The following is a 10,038-nucleotide window of genomic DNA, read 5'->3' as shown; positions in this document are numbered from 1 at the left end:
CTAAGAGTGTAGGATAGCATAGCCTCAGGTAGTTTAGGTTTATGGGTTGTTCCCATCACAGTGCTCCCATTCCTCTGTGTTTATTTGTAACTTCTTTCTTTGTGTTCTGTTGACTTGTAAATATTGTTTTTCTCTTCTCCTTGAGTCCTTTGCAAATTCAGAGCCATGTCCTTTGTATGGGCACAGGAAGACAGTAGTAAATGCTATGCTTTTGTAACCTGGGTGTCATATGACTCTACGTGATATTTTCCTCCTAAGCATCTGTTCTCTGCACCTAAGCCTCAGCTGCCCTTACTTCCTAGCACCCCCAAAGGCAGGGTCCCGATGAGGGATGGGACGGACCCAGGGCAAGTGGTGAGTTGTGTGCTACCCTGGCATCAAGATGGGCCTGGCCAAAGTGCCTAATGCTTAACTATAAGTTAAGAGCTTGGTCATGGACAAATGTTGTCATGATCCAAAAAGTAATAACTAGATTTGGACCCTGCTAGGGTTAGGAATAATTAATCTGTCCTGAGCTCTGTAGTCTGAGTCTGTGGCAGGATGTTCCCAGGAGACCTGCCCTATAAGCCTCAATGTATCTCTTACTGTGCCCGTACAAAAATAACCAGTATTACGATGTTGATGGAGTTTTTGGAATGAGGAAAAGATAAAAACACCTTAAGAGGTATTTTGCCTGCTGGCAGTCAGGAAGGGCTTTGGAATGACTCTAGGTGGTGTTTCCTTTCAACCTGGTGAGCCCTCAGGAAGGGCTTTCTTCTGTTGATTTTGCTACCAGACTGTGTGTAGCCTAGAGGGCAAGGTGGAGAGAGACAAGCAAGGGTGGAGAGACCAGAGAAGAGACCAAGAATCCTGAGAGCTGGGATGGAGAATGAGGAGCTAGAGTGCAGGAGATCCTTCGGCATGTGTGGTTTTTCACATTAGAGAATATACTTCACAAGATTGCCCAAAAGGTAAACATTTAATAGCCTGACTGGTTTCATTAAAGGTGAAATAATGAAAGGTCATGGTGTGAAATTTTTATAGCACACATTGTGATAAGTTGTCTGTTATAAACCAGTACATGTCTAATATTCTAAGAAAATTAATATGTTCATTTCAGAATAATAAATACAAAACTTTATATCATGGGTGTTTTTTGTTGTTGTTTTATTTTGTTTTTCATTTTCTTGAATAACTTTTCTTCTCTATAACATGAGAAAATGATCAAAATCTCTCGGATAACTATCTGATAACCATCTATTGAAAACTTTTTCTTCTGTTTTGGTGAATGGATAAGCATGAATGATTGTGAATCACTATAACCCTTGGTTAGATTCCAGTGTCACAATAACACAATAACACCACAATTGGCAAAAGATCATTTCCAGATAAGTGCTAATCAGAAATTTAGCCACTTTATTGACCTGTCAGCGAGTGTTCTAAAATTCAAAGATAAATAGATCAGTAAGTATCATTTGGGGGGAAAAAAGCCTTATAATTAGCCCCTAAGTGTCTGAGTTTATAAATTTCTCCAATCCACGTCTAATTTATAAATACTCAGCCCAATTAGTAGGTAATATCTTATTTTAATAAAATTTTCTTATTAAAGTTTATTATGGGGTTTTAGTCACAAATATAACCTACAGGATTAATTTAGGAAGACAATTCTAAAACAGCTCATATCAGAATATAAAATGGTAACCTAAGGACAAAACTGCCAGAATAATAAAGAAATGATTTGAGTATAATGCAACCAATCAGACTTGTTTATGTATTCTAAGAAATACACTAGATATTGAGTAAAAGCCTTCTATCGATATCATTGTAAGGTGATTTTGATCCATAAAAAGTACTCATGTTGTAAACTTATACATGAAAATTCTTTTTCCTTTTTTTCCTTATTTTCCTACAAAGTGAAATATTTGTGATAAAAAAGAAGTGTATTTAAGACCTGTCATATCTGGGAGATATGGGGGCAAAGAATAGTGGGTGGGACATTTGCCTTGCATGCTGCTGACCAGGACTCCATTTGACACCCCCAAGCACCGTGAAGATTAATTCCTGAGTGCAAGGATATCCCCTGAGCATCACAAGAGGTGGCCCCCAAAACTTAACAAAAAGAAAAAGAGCTCTCACATCTGGGGACAAAAAGTCATGAATATACAACTCTATTTCACATCTTGATGGCTCTGTGACTCTATCAAGTTATTTCATATCTCTAATCTTAATTTACCTCATTTATAAAATGAAGATAAGTATATTATTATAAGGATTACAAGTAATATAGATAATTCATGTAAAGTTCTTCAGACAGTTCATGAAACACAGCAAGGGAAAAATAATGTTGGCTAGGATAATAATAATAATTATTATCATTACGTTAATTTTTATCAGAGAGACAACTATCATAAATTACTAATTGAAAATATGGGAAAATCTCCAAAATCTTTTAATTAAATAACAGCATTCTGAATCTCATTATTAAGGAGGTTTATTCATGCTGCTCATGATTTTGGTACGTAATCAGAAAATATTTCGTAGACAATCACTAGGCATGATGAAGCCTTTCTCTAATTATCCAGAACAAACTTACAGAAATATACATCACTGGGTAATTGCTATCAGGTTTACACTGGCAGTAACTCAAAATAAATGATTCAGAGGTGTAGTATGGTTGTGGACACTCAGTAATAGTGAGCCTCAAAGAGGCTGGCATTATCAGAGAAATATTTTCCATTAAGGAATCCAAGAAAAAGCTATATTAAAAACATAATTTCAAGGAAAAGGAGTATTTTTTAATTAAAAATAAATTAACCACTTAAATATTGTTTAATGTCAAAGTCATTACTGAACTTTTAATACATGTGGGTATTTGCAACTCAAATACTTTTTATTCACTAGACTATGATCTATGTCTTTATCGTCTTGTCTCAAGCATATTTTCTTTTTTTAATTTGTTTTTGGGCCACACCCAGCAATGCTTGGTGGGCTCAGAGGATCCTGTGATGCCAGGGCTCAAACAGTAGTCAACCATGTGCAAGGCAAATGCCCTACCCATTGTATTATCTCTTAGCTCAAGTTTTATTTTCTGCCTCATCAGGCTTGGCATACAAAGTAAATATTATTGTGACCAAGATTTATAAACTATTTTATGTGCCTTTTTGTCTTTTGGGGTCACACCCAGCAGTGCTTAGGAGTTACTCCCGGTTCTGCACTCAGGAATTACTCCTACTGGTGCTTGGGGGACCATATGGGATGCTATGAATCAAACCCAGTTCTGCCACATGCAACACCATACCAGCTGTGCTATTGCTCCAGACCCTGACCTATTTTTATGTTATAGGTGAAAAAAATAATGGACTTGAATCAAAAGTTCATATTTTAAGTCTGGGGTGCAGCACTGTAATCCCTACAACCTTGAGCTTAGATCTTCTATGATGAAGTTGCTCTTAGCCTGGATGTCATCACATGAAAAAATGATTATTTCAATGATACCTTTATCATTGATATATATATATATGTTGTATATATATATATATATATATATAGAGAGAGAGAGAGAGGGGGTCACAGGAAATATATACAGAAAACCCTGAATACTGGGTTTTTGTAGTATTCTACAAAAAACTACTTGAAATTATTAATGAGCTCAGTAAAGTGGCAAGATACAAAATCAATACACATAAATCTGTTGCATTTCTATTCACAATGAATTGGAGGAAAGGAAAACAAACTCATGTACAATTGTATTGAAGAGATAAAATATCTAGGAGTAAATCTAACAAAGCAGGTCTAAGACAAATGAAATGAAAATGATGAGATTGCTAAAATAAATAAAGATTCAAAGAAATGGAGAGACATCTTATGCTCTTAAATCGGAAGAATTAACAAAAATTAAAATAATCATCATACCTACAGCATTGTACAGATTCAAATACAATCTATAAAAATACTAAAGTCATTTTTAAAGGAAATAAAACCACTCTAAAATGTGCATTCAACTGCAAAATACTCTGAAAAAGTGAAAGTCAACACATTCCCAAAGAAAAGGTTAAAAACGGAGGCATCAAGCTCTCTGATTTCAAACTACATTACAAAATAATAATCAAAGCACTGTGATATGGGAACATAACATGAATATGAACCAATGTGATGGAATAGCAACCAATAAATTTACCTGTGTATATATATGTATATCTATACATATATATGGTATCTAACATATAAGATGCCATATATATGTAAATATTTGTGCATAAATGCATATATATACATAAATATATATGGGCTAGAGCGATAGCACAATGGTGAGGGCATTTGCCGACCTGGGTTTGATTCCTCCTCCCCTCTCAGAGAGACCCTTTCAGCTAGCAACCAAGAGTATCCCGCCCCCACTGCAGAGCATGGCAAGCTACCCATGCGTATTTGATATGCCAAAAACAGTAACAAGTCTCACAATGGAGACATTAGTGGTGCCAGGTCGAGCAAATCAATGAGCAACGGGATAACAGTGATACAGTGATGTGTATATATATGTGTGTGTGTATATATATATATACATATACATACATATGTATATATATGTACATATCTACATATATATGTAAATATGCAAAAATCAAAGACCATTCAATGGAGCAGAAACCCTGTTTCCCCAGTCAGTGTTGGAGAAACCGGACAGCCACACGCAAAAAAAGCAAAATGAAAAGAAAAAAACTTTGATAGCTTTCTAATATTATACACAAAGATTAAAAAATTTAAAAATTCTAAAATATAAAATACATAGAAGAAAATATAGGTAATCATTTTGGGATCTCAATATAATAGATTTGTTTGAAGATTCAACTTCAATGGCAAAGGCAACAAAAGCAAGAATAAACAAGTGGGAGTACAACAAATTTAAATGAAGCAACAGGAAATACCTCACAAAGACAATCTGGTACTTGGGAGCATAATTTGCTTGCCATACAAATTCACGAATCACAAAATCCCGTTGATCGTCGATTTCTCGAGCAGGCTCAGTAACTTCTCCATTCATCCTATCTCTGAGATTTTAGAAGCCTCTCTCTTCTCAGCCTTCCCAATGATGCAGCATTGGAGGCTCTTTCAGGGTCAGGGGAATGAGATCCAGCTTGTTACTGGATTTAGCATATGAATACACCATGGGAAGCTTGCAAGGAAGTCCCATGGGGGCAGGAAACTCTCAGTAGCTTGCTAGTTTCTCCCAGAGGGAGATGTAGGTTATAAATAAGGCTTTGCGGCGGCTGTGCTTCTGGGAGCTTGCTTTTAAGTCTCTGGATGTTGGCCGTTGATGGGATTACACACACCTGGGTTCCTCTGCCAGTACCTTCATGCGTAAGGCTTGTCCGAACGTGAGAAGAGGGGCCTTGAGCATGGCTGTGGCTAGGTTCCGGTAGTCTTAGGCCACCGAGAGCTCTGCTCGGGGCAGGGAGGGAAGCTTGGAGCCCATCCCCTCAGAGGGGTCCCGGGGAAGACAGCCAGGAGTGCGGGCAAGAGACTATCTAAGAACTCACCACACAATTTAAAAACAATAAGCACACGCGCGCACACACACACACATACAGAGCAACCCAATTTTTAGAAACCTTCAAAAAAACTAAAACTTCTCAAAGAAAGACTGATAGTCCACAAACACATTAAAAACTAATGCTCCAGCATTATTTATTATTAGATACACACCAATTTAAAAAATCAGTGATATACTTGTGAAAATGAATTTTATCCCAATGATTAGAAAAAGTATTGGCAAGGATGTGGAGAAGCAATGGGATCTCTAGTACTGTTCATAGGTGTGTAATCACTAAATTATATGCAGTGCTCACTCACCACATGCATTCACTGGTGAGGTCATTTTCTCATCCTGAATGGCTGTGGCAATAGACGAAAGGAGGAAACAGAGGCCATGCTGGTTGGTGATCAATTGCCATTTATTCTTCCTCTGCCTCCTTCCAGTCTCATACACTGCCCATATTCCTCCTCCTCTAGCCCACTCCCACAGGCTAGTTTCAGAGAACAATCACCAAGGGTTGGGGGTAGCAATTACACATAATATCACAATTGAGATAGCACAATCAACATATGAAAGCTCTTGCTTCCCCTGGGAAACTCGTCTAAGACAAAGATCTCATCCTGCTAGGAGATCCTCTCAAGGGGGAAATTTAATCTGAGGCCATATTTCTCCTTTCCTTAGTCCATAACCATTTAAACAGTCACCCTAAGTTTACTTAATAAACATTCTAGTCATTTCGTATGGACACAGAGATAATATTAAGCTTGTAGGGTGGCTCTCCTGGGAACATCTCCCTGTAGACCCAGACTATAGTCCTCAGGCCAGATTAGTCCTTCCTAACCCTAGCAGGGTCCTTGTCCAGTTATTTCTCTTTGGGTCATAACAGAATTTGTCAATGACCATGCACTTAGCTTATTATAAATTTTATGCACTTGGCTAATCCCGTTTCAATGCTAGGGTAGCTTACTGCTTGCCTTGGGTCCATTCAGTCCCTTCATCGGGACCCTGCTTCTGGGGTGCTGGGAACTAAGGGCAACTGAGGCTTAAGTTGAGTAAATATGACAGATGCCCAGGATTTAAATATTATTTGGAGTCAACTTATTCCCAAATTATAAAAGCATAGCATTGTCCACCTGAGTCTATACAAAAAGGATATTGCTCTGAAGTCAACAATGCAAAGGGGGGAAAAAAGCAATATTTCATTTACAAATACAAATCCAGAAGTGTCTGAAGAATTTGACTTTACAAGTCATAGGCTCTGGTTAGGGGAAATGAGTGTTTAACAGATAGGAGAAGAAGAACACAAAGGAGAAGTTAAAGATGAATACTAAGGAAATGGGCATGCCTTGGAACTTTGTGATGGGTATAAAATTTACATAAAATTTCAGTGCATAAAATTTACTCAGTAAACCTAAGCTCCCTGCTGCTGAGGAGAAAGGTCAGTGTGTTAGGGGCGGCAGATCTCTGCCCGGGGGAGGCTCGGAGAGACAAAAGAACAAAACCAAGACAACTCTTTCTGCAAATGCATGGGGTTTATTTAAGCCAATATAGCTATATTGGGACCTTCAATTGTGCCTCAATAGCGTGGCATAACTGAAGGCCCCGACCTCCAAAAAGCAGGCTGTATTTATACCCTTTTGGGGGAGAAATGAAAATCTCACATATCAAAGGGAATCACATAGGTCACTTAATTTGCATATCTAAACATTTGTTGACAAATGAAAATCTCACATATCAAAGGGAATCACATCTATATATCAAAGGGGATCACACATATTGGGGGAAAATTACATGTATTGAATCAAAGGAGAATCATACATATCAAAGAAAATCACAGGTATTGGATCAATAGGAAAACCATAGGAAACCATAGGAAAACCATACAAAAGGGAAAACCACACCTATTTCACTTAATATGCTAATTTCAACATTTGTTGACCATTCCGAGCAAATGTTTGTTTACAGTTCCTCAGGGCAGTTTGTTGGCCCATTTGGTGACAGAGTCCTGCCCAGCAGAAGGTCCTGAAGACATCTTTCAAAGCAGTCAAGTAGTTACAAAGGGCAACTTCAGCGGTTAACCCTTAACCTGCCCTTCAGTTCTTGACTCTTAACTTGCCCTCCTCTTCAAGTGGAGAAATGGCAAACCAACATTAAACTTAAAATGTTCAGTACCGTAATCCAACAAGTAGGCATATAAATTGTCTCAATCTACATGGTACTGGGGCATCTTAAAAATATAAGAATGGGAATCCCATACAATTCAGCAATAATAGACATTTATTCAAAAGATACTAGAAAGCTAATTTGAAAATATGTGTACCTCTATTTTCATCGAGCATTATTTCTAATAGCCAAAGCATGGATTCAAACTGAGCACTTATTAACAGATGATAAAGAATCTGTGGTATCACTGGAATACTATTATCCCATTTAAAAATATAAAATTAAGATTTGTTATACAAAATGAATAAGTCCTGAGGTTATTAAGCTAAATAAAATAAGGAGCTAAAAAACAATTACAAGATTCTATAACGCATAACTCACTTGCATCACTTGTCATCCCACGATCTTCAATTTGCTCGAGAGGGCACCAGTAAAATCTTAATTTGTCCCTGTCCCATGCTAGTGTAGTCCAATGATATCTGCTTGCTCCAAGAACAGGAAGAACCTCAAACTGTTCATTTAGGGTTTTGACAAAGAAGTCTGACCATCTTGTTGGTGGGCAGCCAAGCGCTCTTTTGACGTCCCATGGAATCCAGTTGGTTACAGCTCTTGTCCAGCGGTGGTCTCTGAATCGTATTATGTGTCAGGCCTATCTGATTTTTGACGCCTTGGCAAACGAGACAGCGTCCCTGATTCTTGACTGTCCACGGAGGTCCGAACTCTGGATTCCTTCTCTCACTTGAGTGAACAGTGATACTCCAAGCATAGCTCTTTTGATTCCTCTTTGGGATACCTGAATATCATTCTCATCCTGTTTTCGTAGGGGCCAGGTCTCTGAGGCATATGTTAGTGCAGGAAGAACGGTAGAGTCGAAAGGATGTGCCCTGAATCAGAGGTTCTTTGACCTCTTAACCACTTTTTTGATGCTCTTGAAGGCTCTCTGCTCTCTTCCTCCTGCACAGTTCTGGCCAAGTCGTTCCCCATGTTGAGATCTCGACCCAGGTATACATAGCTGCTGCATTCAGAGATGTTCATTCCATTGAGAGCAAGTGGAACATCAGGGATTGGTTCGTTTTTCATGAACATTGTTTTGGTGAGATTCAGCTGCAGTTCGACCTTTCCACACTCTCGGTAGAAGTCAGCCAGCATTTGTGCAGCTCGGCTAATGTTTGTTGTTATTAGAACGAGATCATCAGTGAATCGGAGGTGGTATTGTTGCCGACCATCTATCTTCACTCCCATTCCTCTCCATTCCAGTCGTTGCATGTCATTCTTGAGGGTGGCACTGAAGAGTTTCGGTGAAATGGTTATCATGCTGCCGAACCCCTTTCTTTATGTCAATGATCACTTCCTTGTTTCAGAATGGTGAGATCCTGGTGGTGAATCCGTAATACAGCTTGCGGAGGATCTTGATGTACTGAGTTTGAACGTCCTGTTTGGCTAGGGTTTCGATGACTGCTTCAGTCTCAACAGAATCAAAGGTCTTTAAATTGATGAACGTTAGACAGAGCAGCAACTTGAACTCTCATGAAACGTTCATGAACTTGGTCACTGTTTGGATATGGTCCTGAGTGCAGAGCCAGGAACAACCCCTGAGCATTGGTGGGTGTGACTCCCCTAAAAATAAAAAAAAAAAAAGCACCCGTCTCGGCTTCACAGACTCCCCGTGGCAGCCCTGAACTCTGACTACCCACTAGGTAATTTTGGACTTTTCCTCTGAGACCGTGCTGCTGGCCCAAGAGTGCACCGACTCCCCCCACGTTGGCGGTCGGGGTCCGGAGCCCCAGACCCCCTGTCTCTGGCCTCACAGACTCCCTGCGGCAGCCCTGAACTCTCACTCCCCACCAGGTTGTTAGGTGCGTGTCCACACGCCAGGGGGCGTGGCCTAAAAGGGGGCATGGCCTCAAAGGGGCATGGCCTCCTTCTGGAGAGGCGGCCGCTCATGTGGCCGAAGATATTTTTCCCACTCAATGCATTGTGCTTTGGCCATAATCGATTGAATCTATCCCTCTGAAGAATACCCTGGTCATCTTAGTCACTTTATGCTAATAGTCAACTGACCTAGCCTATCTTCATTTCTCAAAAACTGTCAATGAACTCATCAAGCTGCACATAAAGTCCTTTGTAAAAAGATCATAGCCCTACGTTTTCTCTTGAGACCCCTCTCGAGCTAAGGAGAGCGCCTAATAATAAAACCCATAACAACATGAAGAAACAGCAAAAATCCCCACCACCAGCAGAGATGGAAGGGAGAATCTCAGCAACCCCAACAATGACCTCCCAGAAATACAGTCTCCTCTCAGATAAAGAATTCAGAGAGGAAATCATGAAGATGGTTGAAGAACTCAAAACAACTATGGAGAGAA

The sequence above is a fragment of the Sorex araneus genome, chromosome 5, assembly GCF_027595985.1.
Source record: "Sorex araneus isolate mSorAra2 chromosome 5, mSorAra2.pri, whole genome shotgun sequence".
Classification (NCBI taxonomy): domain Eukaryota; kingdom Metazoa; phylum Chordata; class Mammalia; order Eulipotyphla; family Soricidae; genus Sorex; species Sorex araneus.
This window is presented reverse-complemented; position numbering follows the sequence as displayed.